The sequence below is a fragment of the Petaurus breviceps genome, unplaced genomic scaffold (assembly GCF_028583685.1).
Source record: "Petaurus breviceps papuanus isolate PSGF00001 unplaced genomic scaffold, PetGlider_PUasm1.0 220, whole genome shotgun sequence".
NCBI classification, from domain to species: Eukaryota; Metazoa; Chordata; class Mammalia; order Diprotodontia; family Petauridae; genus Petaurus; species Petaurus breviceps.
Window position 1 is genome coordinate 4,666,809 of NW_027185876.1, and position 19,668 is coordinate 4,686,476.

General features: G+C 41.0%; 1 pseudogene; it reads left to right on the forward strand.

Moving 5' to 3' along the window:
* Positions 1-18,196, forward strand: part of LOC138166053 (small ribosomal subunit protein eS17-like) — an 18,412-nt pseudogene extending 216 nt beyond the window's left edge.
* Positions 18,197-19,668: the final 1,472 nt, after the last annotated feature.

The window sequence follows — 19,668 nt, forward strand, 5'->3', positions numbered from 1 at the left end:
GTGGTGGTGGTGGTGGTGGTGGTGGTGAGTATATAGTATTCCAAAGACCTGGACCAGATTTCCTTTAGTCTCCTGGAAGAGTTCTGTCACTCATCTCCCAAGTGAATGTTGCTGTCTCTGTTGGTGTTAGTCATTGGAGAGGAAGTTCCTAAGGAGGCAGTATGCAATAGGGTGGTCCTGAAGGTAAGGAGTTATATTACCACCAGAAACTTGACCAGTTCCAGCATGCCAACAACCAATAAGCTAACTTTCCTAAGAGCAAATTTCTGGAATGTTACAATTCTTTTTCTTTAATAGTTAGCTTTCAATGACAGAAAAGAAAGCCTTAAATTGACTGGCCCTTTTGTCCAGCACAGTTTCATTTACAGAAGACTTTTCACAGTTTTAAAAAAAAGTCCCATTAATACAACTCCTTAGAGATCACAAAGCATTTTACGTGAGTCCGTTCATTTGATTGTCAAAATAACACCATAAGTCAAGCACTATAGATTACATTATCTCCACTTTACAGATGCAGAAACTGAGGCTCAGGTAGGTTGTTACTTGTGCATTATCATATAGCTAGTAAATGTTAGAGGCAGAATTTGAACCAAATCTCCCAGCATTCTAGACTATGTCAAGCTGCTTCATATTAACTAATTGGTTCCACCTAAAAATCCAAAATGGTAAGTAGAGAGAGCTGACTAGTGTAATAGAAAGAACACCGACTTTGAAAAAAAGAAAGAACACCGACTTTGAAAAAAAGAAAAAACACCAACTTTGAAAAAAAAAAAAGAACACCGACTTTGAAAAAAAAGAAAGAACACTGACTTTGAAAAAAAAAAGAAAGAACACCGACTTTGAAAAAAAAAAAACACCGACTGAAAAAAAGAAAGAAAGAAAGAACACTGACTTTGAAAAAAAAAGAAAGAACACCGACTTTGGAACCAAAAGAATGGGGACGAAATCCCAGCTCCAGCACTGACTAGCTGTGTGTTCCTCCATGAATCACTTAACTTCTCTGTCCTCATATGTAAAATCAGGATAAGCTACTTGTGAGTACAACTCACTGATGCTACGATAAAAGGGCTTTGTAACCTCTCAAGTGCTGTATCAAGGTGAATTATTACCACACCCATTTTACAGATAAGGAAATGAAAGCTGAAAGAGATGAATTTGTTTGCATCTAGTCGTATAATAGGGATTGCTTCATTTATTATATTTGACTCCCAGTGCCTCACACAAATAATAATATTTAGCATTTACATAGCACTTTAAGGCTTGCCAAATGCTTTACAAATGTTATTTGATCCTCATAAAACCCTGGAAGGTGTTATTATCTCCATTTTACAGTTGAGGAAATTGAGTGAAACAGAGGTTAAATGATTTGACCAGATCCAACAACACAGCTACAAAGAGGTGGTAGTCAGATTGTCTTGATTTCAGGTCTGGCATCCTAGGCCATATGCCACAAGGCTGGTACTCAAGCCCAGATCTTCTGCCTGCTAGGTTCATGATCTTACCAAAAGCCAGCATTTTCTGTAATGGAAATAAACTGGAAGCTTTTCCATTAAGGGATCAAGCAACATCCAGTATTACCATTGCTATTCGACATTATACTAGAAATGCTAACTACAGCAAGAAAACAAGAAAAAGAAATGAACATAGGCAAAGAAACAAGACTATTATTTTTTTTGCAGACGGTTTGCCTAAAGAACCCTAGAGAGTTGACCTACATCCATGATCTATCTGAGGATCACAGAGCATAGATTTGGATCTAGAAGAAACTTTAAAGTCATGTAGCACAATATACTCATTCTAGATAAGAGACTGAGTTTCCACTACATCATGGAGAGTTTTGCAAAACACTTTATAGCACTTCAAATGAATTTATAGGATTTGAAGCCAGAAGGGACCTTTTAGCCCTTACAGAACTTTTCTTTTAGTGAAGTTCTACAAGGGAAAAAAAATATGGAAGGTTCATTTGCTTTTAACATGTAGGAAATAATCATTTTCTTGCATATAATTTCCCCAAACTCCACCTTTAATCAGCACTCGATTCAAGTTCGTGAGTTCCCATTGTACAAACGCTAGTATGACTGCACAACTACAGTACGATTCCCATCATGCAAGGTTCTCAAGTCACTTCATTCATGTTTTGACATTAGTCTGATATTTGATTAGCAGCAGGATAAATGAGAAGATTGAAATTTCAAAGAATGAAGTCATTTACCCAGAACTGCAGAGTGACAGGGCCAATAGCCAAGATTAGAATTCAAAGATAATGATTTTTCTTTCAATAACTATATGAATGTATCAGGGGAAAAGCACTGTTTAACACATGATGGGGTGGGGGGGACACTAGTTGAAAGTTTCCCCAGAGGACCACCTGTCTGAGTAACACCACCAACTACAATTGACCAAAAGCATTGATTTTCCTCTAATCCCAGTGAGTATATTTCGACTACAGCCCAGCTCCCAGTTGAATTTGTAAGTAACTGATGGTCTCTTTTTATTATTTAAATAGTGTAAACAGGAAAAACAATGACAACAAAAATGGACTCACCTTTAAAGGTATAAAATATAATAAATATTGAAGGAAGGTGTAATGATGGCATTTTCCCCCCATAAAGTCTTTTTCTAGCTCTATTTTTTTTTTTTAATTTTAGCCTAGATCTGAGACTCTCTACTGGCTAGGCCTCCCTGGTAGGAGTCTCTTGATCTAACTTCTGTAGAAGTATCTGCAGGATCCATGTTTATTGAGTGAATGGCAGCAATGGAGCAAGGGTGGCCTCAAGTGGCTACTTGGAGTTTCTCATTTTGATCTCCATTAGCAAGTAGAATGTACCGTAGGATCTGAAACTGGAAGAAACCCCAGAGACCATCTTTCTAGGCTCTTTATTTTAGAGATGAGGAATCTGAGGCACAGGGAAGCTAAGTGACTTTCCCAAGGTCACACAAGTAGTAAGTATTAAAGATAGGGTTTGAATGGCAACTCCAGAGTCAGTGCTAATTCCATCGAGTCAATTAAATTTAACCATCATTTATTGTTTGCCATGTACTAGGGGGTACAAAGATTAAAAATGTCCCTGCTGAATAAGTTAGGCACCAGTGGGTAGGAGAATGCAGGATATTCACAAACATGTGTTGTATGAGGAAAATCAAAGAGATCAAGAATGCTGAGAGGTAGAAGGATGTGGTACAGTAGAAAGGGGAAGTGCTTGGGCATTTCTTGGGTTCACATACTAGCTCTGCCCCTTCCCACTTAGTCAAACTCAGGCAAGGCATTCAGCCCTTCAGGCCTCCATTTCCTCATCTATCATCTGTTCCTTGTTTGTCCTCCATTTTTGAAGAGGATTGATGACATCATGGGGTGATGGCTTGACTTGTGTGTGAATTGTATTCAAGTGAGACAGAGTCTGCCTCAGTCTCTCCTCCAGAGTCATCAAGTTCCAGTGGCAAGACAAAAGTCAAGGTTATGGTCTGGGATGCAGTAGATGACCGTGGCATGTTGGTGCCTGCCCAAGTTCTAAGTGTTCCACAATGCTTGCTGCAGCTGCCTTCGTAGCCATTGGAACAATTGGAGCCATCTGCTCATCCCACCAGGAGAAATCTTCACATACTTGGGTAAACATCTCCCTATCTCACCAACATGTCTGAGGCCTTTTGGTTACCCTCAGTCTGGGTTAGCCCATCTCGGTGTGGCCACTGTGCACTACAGCTTTTTGCAGTCACAGCTGAGAGTCAGGTGAAAGGTAGACACCCAAGGAATAGTAGCCTTGCAAAAGGCTCTGCAAAGCTCTCATACCAGAGGTGTTAGCCCTCCCTGAATACCCCATACACTCCCTTTATCTATAATATGAGGGTGCTGAAGTAGGTGGCTTCTGAGGACCCCTTCAGGATCAAGTCCAAAGAATGGGATTTGCTCCGTGTGAGCACAGTCCTTGCAGGTTGTGAGCCACAGGTTACCCTAAAATATGATGCCAAGAATGGAATGCTATATTTTTATATGATTTAACTAGAGCAGAGAACATCAGAACTATCCCCTCCCTAGTAAAGGGAGTGACTTTTACTGCAACCCAAAATTGGAACTACTTTCTTGGCTATGACAGGAACCATGGAAAAAGTAGGAGATCTGGATTTGGAGGGTCTCATTACCCCCATTTTACAGATGAGGCATAGAGAGATTAAGTAACTTGCCTCCATGACTAGCCACAGCTACTAAGTGTCTATGGCAGGATTTGAAAATGGGTCTTTATGACTTCATGACTCCAAGTCTACATGACTTCATTATGGGCTCAATCCATAGTATTGATGGTTAACTCAACTACTGCCAAATGCCATACTAGGGCTTCTTGGAGCCATGGGTGATTGTCCAAATACCAAAGTTCTGTTCCCAGATGTTGCATCTCCTTGAGAAGGAAGACAATGAGAATTAAGTGGTAGTAGAGGGAGGGGGGATGAACTGAGGCCATTGGAGTGTGAAGGAATGGTATGAAAGAATCTAGGTGAGCAGCAAGGTTGGATATTATTGGAAAAGGAAATATACAGTCATCCCCATCACCATTATCATCTCCAAGCTATGCAAAACAAATAAAATTCAAGATAAAGAGACTAAAAGAGGAGATCAAAATCATGGTAGATCCAAAGAAAGTGTAGCTCATTCCCTTCATCCTGTTACTGGGGTGTTTGGAAGATGCTTTCATGACCCTACACACAATGAGCTTCCATCCTAATACTTCAATTTAATTATAAAAAGCAGTTACTTTATCCACCTGCACTATAGTCCATAGAATATTAAATATAAGAATAATAATAATAGTAGGGTAGGGACTGGCCCCAGAACCATTTCCATCTGGACTCCACTGAAAATGATAAAGTGAAAAACAATAACAAAGTAGCACATGCTCTGGGCTCACTGTCTCCAAGCCCACTCAGACTAGAAGGTCAGGTCCCCAGAAGGTGGCTATTTCTCCCCTTCAAAGTTCTAGGGGTAACCCTAAAGGATTAGAGTTGTCTAATACTATTAAAATATGTAAAATACTGTGTATGCTCTAAAGAATAGGACTAGCCTTGGTTGGCTACTCCCCTTATTTTAATAATAGATGGCATTCATGAGTTCCCATCTGACATATTCCCCCTAATATCACTTAATCAGTTACCATCTCTCCAATGTTAACCAACCAAATAATATAAATTAACTTTTAGAAAGGAATATTTACTAAAAATATATAGCAAGGACCAAAGTGCAAAACAAAAATCTCTTACCCCACCCACCCCAAAAGACGTGCACAATTTTCTTTCTATATACCCGCTGAATCCCTGGGATGAGGGGATTTAAACAAAGAAGTTGGAACAAAACATTCCTCCTACCATATCTCTTCTGACCATTAGAACTTCACAAGGTTGTGATCTTGACCATTATGTGTCCAATACTCATTCACCTAAGATCATGAAAGATTAAACACAATAAAGACAGAAAAAAAAACAGAGGCACCGTGCTTTAGACACATGGTAACCAGGAGGAAAGAATGGCTCCCCCAACCCAGAAGCAAACAAAAGTTCTTCCTCTTTGAACGCTGTTAAGGAAAAGAGGGAGAGTTCATCTCTTCTCAGCTTTTGTAGGCACATTAAGTTTTGATTCAGCAGTCCGACTGTCACCACACTAATAAAATGAAACAGAGAATACTTACATCTACTCTGAATTGGGAATAGAAAGGGCCCTTCCATAGTGAAATTACAGAAGCAGGCTCACCAAAACTCCCCATGCATTGGTAACAGATAGAAATATTATACATGCTCTAAAAAATAGGACTAAGTCCTGTTGGCCAGCCCCCAATTATTTTAATGAGAGCTTGTATCTATCTATCATTTTAAGGTTTGCAAAGCACTCTGTACACATTCCTTTGATCCTCACAACCACCCTGTGAGAGAGGCATTGTAATACAAAACAACCTGTGATTTCATGAGCATGTGTCCCTTCACCAATATATCCCATAACCATCCCTGACTTAATAGACAAGTCCTGGGCAATTACCTGAGGAATCGAGAGGTTAATTGACTTTCCCCTGGTCAAACAACTAGTAAACTAGTAAAAGGCAAGGTTTAACCTGAGACCTTCCTATATTCAACTTCACTACAGCATAGTGTCTCATGGGGTATATATTATTACCCCACCCTGACAGATGAGTAAATTGAGGCTGAGAAAGGTTAGATGATTTACCCATGATGACAGAACTAGTAGGTGTCATAAGCTCTATGCAAACCCAGATCTCTGGACATCACATGGGACTCAGTAGCTCAACAGATGGTCCAGATCAATGGAATTCTGATAGTTGCTTCAATTATGGGTCGTTTTTGAAATACTTTGTCTCTTCTTCAACCCTGAACCTCCTGTGGCAGGCTGATACCTGGGCTAGGATGAATAAATGCCACAAGTAGTAGGGTCATATAGGTTAGAACTTCTCTTGGCAAGACTGGAGTGGGGCAGGATGGAGCAGGTAACTTTTGTTCTGTATTCCCAAACCCCTGCTTTCCCTAAAATGACCTTCCATGGGGCGACTAAGTGGCACAGTGAGTAAAGCGCTGGCCCCAGAGTCGGGAGGACCTGGGTTCGGTTCAGGCCTCGGATACTTAACACCCACACAAAAAAACTAGCCGTGTAACCTTGGGCAAGTTACTTAACCCCAATTGCCCTCCAAAAGGCAATAAAATAAAATGCCATTCCTTAATATCTTATCCCAGCTTCCCTCACTTTTCCCTTTGTCTATTCTACCCAAGTCTTTAGCATGGATTTATTTCTTCTGTTGACATCTCCTTTCACAAAACCATGCTTATGGGGATTTTTTTTCATTTTCTTCCCCAGAAAAGAAACCAGTCCCCCCTCCCCATGGTGTCACATCCTCTAGAGCAATGTAAAGCTTTTGATTTGTATTTTATATCAATTCTATGTACATTCCAAACTAAATAACCTTGGTTCTTTGAGTGAACTTTCATGCCTAATATTTCTCAAATTGTTTTCATAATTATTGCTCAAGATCTTGCTGAGCACATCTCTCTCTCCTCCTCCCTCTCTCTTCTCTTTCTTTTCTCTCTCTCTTCTCTCTCCTCTTCTCCCCCTCTTTCTTTCTCCCTCTCTTTCTCTCTCTCTCCTCTATTCTCTCTCTCTCTGTCCCCTCTCTCCTCTGTGTGTCTGTCTCTATCTGTTACTGAAGTTTTTTACTCTTCCAGATTATGTCTCCTGTTTACCATAAATCTAGTTTTGTCTATCATTCTCACCTCCCACCACTACTAGTCACTTCCTCCTGCTACCCAGCACCACACACCTACTCACAAGCAGTTGCCACTTGACAACATTCAGATCACATCTGCTTGACTCGAGAATTTCCTCTTAAACTTTTTAAAGAAAACAACCTATGCCTCTTTTCCCTTTACATGGACAGGCTCTGTTGGTTTTTTCCCTTATTCTTAGGTTCCATTCTGGCTAGTGTCACTTGACAAAATCAAGTCTGCTGCCCCAAACAGTAAATGGCAAACCTAAGTGTATGAAGTATCTCCCCCTCCAAAAAAAGTTCATTCTATTTTAATGAATTGTGTCATTGTTGGGGGAAAACTTTTTTTTTGCATTAGCCTTTGATCACTTACATAAATATCAATGAGTTCATGCTGACCTTGGGATAGTTATTTTTATTTAGAAAAAAAAATTCTTGCTCATTCTATGAAACTTTCTTTCTTGGCTTCCTCTATTGCAGTGATTTCTGCCAAACCCCACCCCTTTGTCCTTTTTAGAGCTTTATACTCTGGATGTGCACATCATGGCCCTGCAAGGAAAGGTCACCTAGCCTGTTTTCTCAACAACCCAACTTGACTTAAAAGGTTCCCAACACGCTGCTTGAATCAATTCCAATTTTCTGCTAGGTTTCCCATTTGGCTTGATGTAAACCCTTCACAGTGTTGTTCAAATTAACTCTCTACTCTACTTTGGTGTTTACAAAAAACTTCCAAAGAAGTTTTAAATTGGAAAAAAAATTGACTCCACTGTTCTGAGAAACTAGCAAGTAAACTTCTAGACATGGTGCTTAGAAAACTAAACCACTATTGATAGTCTCAGCCTTATCCTATTTATCTGATGAATGATTAAAAATATCATGAACCCATCAACACTAAGGAGAGTTCCAAATCTTTAATAATTAGAGAAATGCACATCAAAACAACTTTCAGCTTTCACCTCACAACCAGCAAATTGGTAAAGATTTTTTTAATGTGAACTCTCAATGTTGTAGGGTTTGTGAGAAAGACAGGCACACTAATACACTACGGATGGATTTGTGAATGGGTCCAACCATTCTGAAAAAAAAAATTGGAATTCTTCTAAGAAATCTACTAAAATCTACAAACCCTTTGAAAGAAAGGTCCTAAATATACAAAATGCACTTTTTATGCTAGCAAAAAACTGGAAATAAAAATTGATGTCTATCAATTGGAGAATGGCTCTGTGGAGACAGAGAGAGAGAGGAGAGAAAGAGAGAGACAGAGACAGAGAGAGAGAGAGACAGAGACAGAGAGAGAGACTGAGACAGAGACAGACAGACAGAGACAGAGATAGAGACAGAGAGAGACAGAGAGAGAAGGAGAGAGAGAAGAAGAAGAGAGAAGAGAGAGAAAAGAGAGAGAAGAGGAGAATGTAACAGAATATTACTACACTTTAAGAAATCATAAATATGAAAATACAAAGAATCATGGGAAGACACACACTAATACAAAGTGAAACAAGAATCAATGAAACCATATACATAATGACTACAACAATTTTTATGGGGAAAGCCAACAATTGGAACCTAATGTTCCATAATTATAATGACCACACATCCCCAAAGAAGTGATAGAATTATTCACCTCCCTTCTGTGCCGAGGTAAAAGAGTGCAGAATATTGCATATTATGTCAGACTTAGTCTATGTATGGGTTAGTTTTGCTGAATTATTTTTCTTCTTCATTTTTCATTCTTTATTGTAAGGGTTGGCTCACTGGTAAGTGGGGGGAGAGGATATATTTAGAAGTGAAGGTGACATGTAATCCAACTCCCAACCAATTTGGGTGGAGGAGGGGAATGGTCCTGTTCATGCTGCCTGTAGAAAGTTATTTTGTATTGATAGGGAGAATTTGGACATGACTCTGTGTGACCATGTGAGGAATAGAGATGGTCTGAGAGCTTTGGAGAGGATACACATTCATTCAGAACTTCTCCAATTTGTTTGCTGTTTTGCGGTTCGCTATTTGTGATGGGTTTTTTATGTCACTTACATTTGTTGGGAAAAGGCCAAGACAGTGGATCTAAGCATGAGGCATCTCACCCCTTTAAGGAAGTAACTTTTATTTTGAACTTATTGTATCCCTATACCAAGTCTACAATATTTAGGGGGAGAGAGATATTTAATTCTAGTCTGATACCATATGAACATAGGAGCAAAAATAACCCAAACAGGTGATTCTCCAAGCCCTTGTCAGTTGCCTTCCTCTTCTTCCCTTCATCAGGGTCTCCTCTCCTTGGGGACAATTCTAGATCTCATAATTATCAGTGCCTCTGAACCTCATTTAGACAGTTCACACACACAGACAACACACACACATATGTATCTTGCATGGGCATCACACACCTTACAAATACAAAAATAAATGACTTTAAAAAAAACATGAGGAGGAAAGGAGAGAGTTTCCCTCCTTTAATGATAGCAATGTCCTGTTTTCTTTTCTTCAGTGGAGTAGGAGATATTTTCCAAGGAAACAATCTGAGGAATATAGTTCAACTACAGGATAAAGGGGAGTGGGGGGAGAGGTAGAGAGACAGAGAGAGAGACAGAGAGAGAGAGAGAGAGAGAGAGAGAGAGAGAGAGAGAGAGAGAGAGAGAGAGAGAGAGAGAGAGAGAGAGAGAGAGAGACAGAGAGAGAGACAGAGAGACAGAGAGAGAGAGACAGAGAGAGAGACAGAGAGAGACAGAGAGAGACAGAGAGAGAGACAGAGAGACAGAGAGAGACAGAGACAGAGAGACAGAGACAGACAGAGACAGAGAGAGAGACAGAGACAGACAGAGACACAGAGACAGAGAGATACAGAGAGAGAGACAGAGACAGAGAGAGAGAGATGTTGGCAAAGGTTTCAGGAACTTTGTCCTTCCAGGTTCTGAGGTGTAATGTTACGGAGAATATGGAACTCTGAAGATGGCAGAATTATTGTAGGAATACGATAGTCCTTAGGTGATTAAAGGTGCTGTCAGTCAAATTTAGACTGGGTCTGTGGAAGGGGTATGAAGCAACTTGGCCAATAATGTGTTTGTGCATGATGTATATATGCTTATGAAGAGTGGGGCAGCTATTGTGGGTCATGCAGTATAGTGAAAACAGTATAGTACTGGATTTAAGCTTGATAGTTTAAATCTTATCTCTGCTTCATACTCTCTGGATGACTTTGGGCAATCTTAGGCATGTCATTTCATTTCTTTAAACCTCTGTTTTCTTACCTTTAAAGTGATTAGGTTTGACTAAATGACCTCTAAGTTTCCTTCCAGGTCTAAATTTATGATCCCTTAGTGGCACAGTCAATTCTTAGGTAATTCCTGAGCTTAGATCCAGACCACTGGTTCTGGAGTCAGAGGACATGGAATCGGATCCTGTATCTGATGCTTTCTGCTTTTGGGACCTGGTCCTTGGTTTCCTCCTCTGTAAAATGAGAGAGGAGGGCTAGATCATCCCTGAGTTATTTTTCAACTCAAGACTCATGTAAAACCCTTTGGTTCTATTACTATTAACCAGAAGTTATGGATGTATTTATATTTTTCTTCACCATCTTTAATTGAACAACCAACTCAGATCTTCTGATACTACTAAAAGAGCTGGACAAAGAGGGTGAGAAGAATGGGAATGAAATAAGCCACCTGAATCTTTACTCAGTTACTAATGATCCTGAACTGGAATTTGGAAAACATTGCGTTATTTAGTTTGTCTGAGAGAGCAGAAGACCTCCCATGACCCAGAAGTAGCCCATTATTCCCTTCTTTCTGCATGTCTTAGGGTCTGACAGCAGTTCATGTGACACCTTTTGGCATGCATAGCTACACACAAGCATCACTATGTGCTCATAGTAGGTGCTTCATAAATTTTTATTGACTGACTGACTGACCTACCTATATAGGAGCCTAACTCAGGGAAAGATATATTATCTCTGAAGGATCTCATGACACCTTCTTTGGTGGGCAATTACATGACCAATTCACAAGGCCTTGTACCTTTCACTAGCCATGTTTGATTCAATCAATCATTTTGTTGATCTGTGAGCCCAAGTGTGAGAGTCGGCTTCATTCTTAAATGTCAATCAGGATGAATGTCCCTGATCAAAAGCATGCCTTGGGTTTATCCCTAGGAACAGATTGGGATAAAAGCAATCTGGTTACAATTCAGATTGATTCTGGCACCATCTATAAATTCTTGCTGCCTGGTAAGGTCAGCACATGAGTTACAATGACGTCAGACCTTGTTCCACATGCAAACTACCTCCTGAGGGTTTGTGGAGTAAGATGAGAGATAAGCTTGGGGTCAATGAACTCTACAATATCCCCTGGGAAAATTCGAACCAAATGATCCACTTACATAAACAAAATTGTTGATTAGTTATTCAGGAAAATTTCTTCTCTCGTCTTGGGTGAATTCTTTTACCAATATTTCTAGTGCAAAGAGAAATATTTCTTTAAGAAAATGAGCTAACCCAACATTATATATTTCCAAGTTTTGTGCTTACCGATCTGCATCCTTATTTCACCAAAATACATAAAGCATATCATCAGCCAGTCACATGACATAACTATAGTATAGAATCTTAGGATCTATGGTTAGAAGGTAATTTAGAGTTATCTCAACCAAGCTCATCACTTTACAGAAAGGAAACTGAGGCTCAGAAAGGTTGTGGCTTGCTTAAGAGTTGAGATTTTAACCCATCTTCTGGCCCCCAAAATCAGCTCTTTCCCTACCATAAGATCTACTGCATTATATAATAATTACAAGCTTTTTCTGTGAGCTCCACACCAATTCAGCCTAAAAAAATTTTTACTTGCCTGCACTATGCAAGGCATTAGACTAGACACCAAGGATACAAAACAACAAAAACGAGTTCTGCAGAGCGAAAAGACTGTGCTACATAGTAGATAAAGTAATAGTAACCCCATGTTCAGTTCCTACCAGATAATGACCAGTTGGGTGGTACTCGGCTAGTCACTCCTGCCATCTGCTGGTTCTCCATGGAACTGTAGCTTCCAAAGATGCTACTGGTTCACTCACAGTAGGGGTGCATAAATAAGCTAAGAAGAAGGGCCTGAAGGCCATTTTCCCCTCCTCTTAGGCCCTGAGTCTCTGAGAAATGGGCTTGTTTGGGTCTGTGTTGTTTGTCCTTTTCTGGGGAACACAAAATCTGTGGGGAATGGAGCCCCCAACTGGGGAACTTGAAGTCTGAGTACCTTGGAACCCAGGATTTCAGGTGGTATAGTTGCAACCATCCCAACATGGAAGCCCTAAGGACCCAAAGTCCCAGGATACAAACCCAAGGTGGTCCTTGGACTTGGAACTGAATCTTCCTCCCAGCCACCTTCCCACTTCCCCTTCCTCCTCCAGAAAAGGAGAGATAACACCCTAGAGGTTTGGGGAAAAATAGTTGTATATTTGTTCTGGCTATACTTTTGAAGTAAATATTCCTCTGTAGAAGGTAATCTGACTAGCAAGTGCTTAAATGGAACTGGGGTGCTTGAACCCCTAAAACTGGGGGAAACACAATTAGTGAAGGCTTGGGCCAATGGAAGAAATAGAGAAACTCCCCCATCCCCCTAAGAGCACCAGAAAACCCTGGAGGAGGGGTAGAAATGTACCAATCCTTGAGGCATTGAGGTGATCAAAGTAATCAATGTTACACTATATAGATTCTCCCAAGAATAAGAATTTCACTAATAAGATTCATTCACACTTACCATGTAACTAGACTGCTATTTAGTTACTTATTCCCACAGGAGACTAATGGAAGTGGGAGTGTATATTTGATTTGTTCTGAGGAATGACAATGGTCTTGTAATAACAGTAACTCAGATGTAAACCATAGAACTAAATCTGTGATCTCCTTGCTCAATAAACTCCAGCAGTTCCTTATTGCCTCCAGGATCAAGTATAAAGTCCCTTGTCTGGGATTTAAAGCTCTTCACAACCTGGCCCCTCCCTACTATTCCAAATTTTTAGACTTTAGACCCATCCATGTAGACTATGATCTAGGTATATTAAACTGCATGCTCCTCCTCATGTATAGTGTTGTAATGCGAATGTAAATTTTAAAGATCTTCCCTGCCCCTAGGCTAAAGTGCACCAGAAGCCTGGGGAGGGAGGCTTGTTTTTCAGTAGATACTTTTTGATTGGCCAGTGGGTCAATAAGGTTGTTACATTCTCTGAGCCAGGAGAAGGCTATATAAGCCCTGATGTGTAGCTTTGTTTTGGGACTCACTTTGAGAAGTGTTCTGTGATTTGATCTGAATTCTGGGAAGCCGTTGTTGAGAGTCCCCCGGCTTTGAAAAACCCAGAATGTGGAAACCCAGATGTTGACTGGGTATGGATGTAATGGTTGGGCAGTTTGGAAATCTGTCTACTTGATGTTTCTGTCTTGATGGTTGTGCCTGTGTACTTTGAGGTTCAGGGTGCTGACCTTTTCTCCTGAACAAGGTAAACGATATATGTCTGACTGATTAAAGTAAGCTTGTTAACCCATTTTGAGTTGCTTTCCTTTAACAAAGCAGATCCAAGAACCTGTGGTAACTGCAAACCCTGAGGACGCTTGGGGTGCTTGCTTTAGTCCCATCCATGTAGACTATGATCTAGGTATATTAAACTGCATGCTCCTCCTCATGTATAGTGTATACCATGGCTCCCTCTTCCAGAGCCAAACTGGTTACATCTCATACCTCTGGTTCTAGGGTGGCCAGAGGGGTGAGAACATCTCCTCTACTACCATGAATTTAGGGCCCAACTGGCTGTTCCCCTCCTCCCCCATGGCTAGCAACTCTATTCTATTTGACCACTTAACATTTACTAGCTCTTACAGGAGCAGTTGAGTGATTCAGTAGATAGAGTGCTGGCCTGGAGTCAGAAAAATTTCTCTTCCTGGGTTCAAATCTCAGACCCTCACTAATTGTATGACCCTGGGCAAGCCACTTACCCATGTTTGCCTCAGTTTCTTCATTGGTAAAATGATCTGGAGAATAAAGTGGCAAACTACTCAAGTATCTTTAAAATGAAAACTTACTAAAGTGGTATAAGAACATTTGTCATAAAACATTTCTCCAAGTATAATATACTCTCCAACAAGTACATGTATTGTCCAGGGGAAAGAGGGCTCAGTATTAGATTGCATAAGTGGCAAAGTGGGTAACTCAAAGCTCCCAAAAGTCCTTCTGTTGGGGTCCTCATTGTGTTTGCTTCAGTTCTGAGATGGATTTTCTGTGAGGCTCTTTGTAGAGCCTTCAATTTATGTCCATTCTGTCCTTGGCTCCTGATATGGATTCTGCCACTAGCTGTCCCAGGGAAACTGGGGTACCTCATGGGAAAATGGGGAACCTCATGGAAAGATGGGAAGCCTCAAATTTCCCAAACTTCCCAAATTCGCAAAATAGAACCCTAGTCAAAGGGAAAGGAGATTGAGGTCCAGGCTGAGGCCTGAGGTTCTGCTTCCCCCTCAGTCAATTCCTTCTGGGGTTTAGCCTGAATATTCTCTACTCAGAGATACTGGACACTCAAGTTTCCTGGATTCTGAACTAGCTCACAGATTTTATACAGGCCCCGAAGGCCATTCCCAAGGTCCTTGCACAATAAGAACAGACTTTCTTTAGCACCTAGTTTATGTGTTTTTGATTGCTTCAAGGAGATGCCCAGGCCCCCCTCTCCCCCTTCTCTTTCCCTGTCTCTGTCCCTCTCTTTTTAAATTGTCTTACCTTTTCCTCTGTGAGGTGGAAGGGGGAGCCTGGCCCATTACAGACACCATCTCCAGGTAAGGGATGCTGAGACGCCTCTTCCAAGAGAACTGTCTTGACTGGATCGCACACGGCCATGCTGTAACTGGTTCCATTTGGCTACCACATGTTTGGAGGAGCCTTTTTACATTGGATACATAACAGGAACTGTCTTCAAAAGGACCTGAAAGAGCAACAACCCTGGAGTCAGGAGGACCTGGGTTCAAATCCTGCCTCAGACGTGTACTAGCTGTTGTGGCCCTGGGCAAGTCACTTAACCCTGATTGCCTAAAAAAAAAAAAAAAAGACATGATAGTCATGGCCCACTTCTTTTTGCTACATTCAAATCTGGGAAAGGAAATGACTTCTTTTCCAGCATCCACTGATACCATATGATAAGGAGAAGGACTTTAGGGCTTCCACCCACCCATAAAATAATATACCCCCTAGAAACAGGCCACTTTGGCCTTTTAACTTGCTCTTTTCCATGCTAGGTAGAAGATGTGGAGTCTCTGAGGAGTTACAGAGGTTGGATCACAAGCCACAGGAATCTAGAAGTCCAAGAATGCAGGCTGGGTGTTACAGATATCACAGCCTTGATGCCTTGAGGAGTATGAAGCAATCATTTGGAATGACCCTTGGGACTCCAGCCCAGAAGAAGCTGGCAATGATGCCAATTGTGGGTGTGAACTTGGTGGAATAAAGGCTATGCAGGGATTGTGTGAGCCTAGACCCAATCCCACCCTGACCCAGAGACTAAAATTGTAGCAGAGAGATTATGCCCTGGAGATGGTGGGGGAGAGTGTTAGACATTTGTTCTTGCTGTAGATTTGAAATAAATGTTCATTTGTAAAAGCTACCCAATGATGACTAAATGGAGATGGGGGCTAACAAGTGGAATGAACACAATCCGGGGAGTGGCGGGGAGGGAAGCTCAATCCAAACTGAGATGAAAAAGTGACCCACAAACTACTCAATGTACTCTAGAACCCTGAAAGGCAGATGAACTCTTCCTGACCCTGACAGAGTAAGACCAGAGCATATGCATTACACCAATATTTACTTACCTTCTATTGACTTAGCTGTGAACATACGTAGGTTCTCCCTCTAGTAGAATGAATGCCCGTTGTGAGGGCCAAGACAATTATTTCGGTTCTGTCTTTGTATTTCCAGTGTTCTACACAGTCTCTAGGACATAGTAAGACCTTTGATGAATTGCGCTGAAATGGATTCATGTCAGAAACTTTTGCAGTCTGACATAAGATAGTACCTGTATTATTAATATTCATTGATTGAGAAAATCCTTACCAATTAAAAACAACTATGCATTCTGTAATGCTTTTAAATGAATGTGTATCATATTAAACACAAGAGGGTCTACCTATAATTGGAAAATCATAAAGGGAAAGGGACTGGACCAGTGATTTCACTAGTATAGGGAACTCTGTGGTGATGGAACTCTCCATAACAACGCCGGCTGGCATTTTTCCTCTGCAACTTACAGTTTTGTAGTTATCCAGAGCACTGAGAGATTAAATGACAGCCAGCATGTGTCAGAGGCAGGACCCAAACCTAGATCTTCCTAACTCTGAGACCAACTCTCTATCCTCTATAACATGCTAGCCACCTTTCTCTTCGGAAAAAATAGTGATACAAACTGAACCACCAGGTGGTGGTGTAAGTGTATAGAACCAACTGCCTGGTTCTTTAAAGCATCAGCAAGGCCCAGGTGCATGCCGGATGTCTTTCACTCCTTGACTTCATCCTTGACTTTGTTGAATGTTTGGGGTTTTTTTTTTTTTGCTTTTTTGGAGGGCAATTGGGGTTAAGTGACTTGCCCAAAGTCACATGGCTAGTAGGTATGTCAAGTGTCTGAGGCTGGATTTGAACTCAGGTCCTCCTAACTCCAGGGCCAGTGCTCTATTCACTGTGCCACCTAGCTGCCCCTTGTTAAATGCTTTTATGCCATCTAGAGGTATATATGTCCTTCAGTCATTTGTCTCATACCCCCAACTATTGATCATACCCTTCCTTTGAGCAGTGGGCAATTCCCAATTATTCAAGCCTCAAATGCATGTTTAAAACAAATATTTTGTTCACCAAATTAACAGAAGCATAATAAAAGGATTAAGTTAACATTACCATTTATTTCCCTCTTCATAGAACCACAAATTTTTGAGCAATGTGATTTTAGGAAGATTATTTTGTCAACTGTGTGGGAAAGGAATTGGAAGAGATGTATTAAACAGACTTATAATCATCCAGATGACAAGTAATGAGGTCCTGAATCAAGATGACAACTGTGTCCGTAAAGAGAGGAGGATGATATAGTTGACATTCTGAAGGCAGGAACAAAAGGAGAGGAGTTTGGAAAAGGTGAGGATATATGGGAAGATTATGATTTATTTTATAATCATTGAGATTGGGATGGTAGTGAGATATTAAGGCAGTTACAAGTATGGGTTTGAAGTTCAGGAGAAATAGAGAAGTAAGACCTGCATATATAAACTTGGGAATCATCTACATAAAGGTGATAATAGTGATTATAAAATAAAGGCTATGATAATGGATTCACCGGGGGATAGAGTATAAAGAAAGGAAAGAAGAGGACCTAGGAGAAAACCTGACAGAATAGAAGACAGATAATACTCGGGAAAGGAGAGAGCAGACAATTAGGAGACTCCAGAGACAGCAGTATCAGGAAAGCCAAAAATGAAGAGACGCCTTCACCCTCCGGAGCCAACATGGGTCGCGTTCGGACAAGACCGTGAAGAAGGTGGCGCGAGTCATCATTGAGAAGTACTACACCCGCCTAGGCAATGACTTCCACACCAACAAGCGCGTGTGCGAGGAGATTGCCATCATCCCCAGCAAGAAGCTCCACAACAAGATCGCGGGATATGTTACTCATCTGATGAAGTGGATCCAGAGAGGCCCTGTGAGAGGTATCTCCATCAAACTGCAGGAAGAAGAAAGAGAAAGGAGGGATAACTATGTCCCTGAGGTCTCTGCTTTGGATCAGGAAATCATTGAAGTGGACCCTGATACCAAAGAAATATTGAAACTCCTGGACTTTGGTAGTTTGTCCAACCTGCAAGTTACCCAGCCCACAGTTGGGATGAACTTCAAAACACCAAGAGGAGCTGTTTAATATTTACTTTTGCCTTCTTTCCAATAAACTTGAGAACTCCCCCCCCCCAAAAAAAATGAAGAGACTTTCAAGGAAGAGGAAGGGGAAATTAATGGTAGTAAAAGCTACAGAGGTCAAAGAGGATGAGGACTGAGAAGAGGCCATAGTATTTAGTAGTTTAAAAGATCATTGGTGGGGTGACTAGGTGTGGCAGTGAATAGAGCATCAGCCCTGGAGTCAGGAGGACCTGAGTTCAAACGCGGCCTCAGACACTTAACACTTGCTAGCTGTGTGACCTTGGGCAAGTCACTTAACCCCAATTGCCCTGCCTTCACCCTCCAAAAAGCAAAAAAAAAATTTTTAAGATGGTTGGCAATTAAAAGTTTATAGGACTGGATGTAGAAGATGCTTTAAGCTCCTCAGCAGGGAAATAGTGGGCAGTAAGAGAAGAAGGAGGAGATTTGGCCAATAAATTGATCTGCCTCGAGTCTACCTAAAAACCCTCATTTGATCTGATCATTCCCACTGGCTATTAGGGCTTTTTCAAGGTATTTAGCCATGAAGGAGAGGAGAGATATGGACTGCTCCTTCTCTTCATGGCTAAATACCTTGAAAAAGTCATCTATATTCATCATTTCCTCTCTTCTCAATTCACCCTCTGCAATCTTTCACTTTTGTGTTTTAGGAAGATTATTTTGTCAACTGTGGGGAAAAAAAGACTGGAGAAGGAAGAAACTAGAGGCAGGGATACTAATTAATTAATTGATAGTCCAAATAACAGGGGATGAGGTTTCTGGCATGGCCATTCAACTAAAACTACTCTCCAAAGTAACCAATGATTAAGTCTTACTTGCCAAATGTAATTGTCTTTCTTTGATCCTCATTCTTTTTGAACCCTATTCAGCTTTTGACACTGTCCATCACTGTCTTCTACTGGTTACTCTCTCTCCTTTAGGTGTTCATGACACTGGTCTCTCCTGCCTACCTGACTACTCCTTCTCATTCTGCTTTGCTGAATCTTCATCCAGATTACACCCACTAATTGTGGTCGTCTCCTAAGGCTCTGTCCAAGATTCTCTCCTCTTCTCTCTCTATACTATCTCACCTGGTTACTTCATGGTTACTTCGGTTGCCAGGGGTTCAATTATCAATTCTATGTAGGTGATTCCCAGATTATATATCCAGCCCTAACCTGTCTCCTGAGCTCCAGTCTTAGATCACCAACTCCCTAATGGACACCTCCAACTTCCATCGATGTCTTAAGACTCAACGTGTCTAAAACTGAACTCATTATCTTAGCTCACCCCAAATCCTCCTATCTTTCTAACTTTCTTATTACTATTAAGGTCACCACCATCCTACTCAGTCTTAAAACCTTGGCATCATCTTCATTTCCTCATTCCATTTCACCACACTCCCATAGTCAATCTGTTGCTAAGTCTTGTCAATTTTACTTTATATCTCATGTACACTCCCCTGTCTCCCCTCTGATTCTGTCACAACTCAGGAACAGACCCTCATCACCTCAAACCTG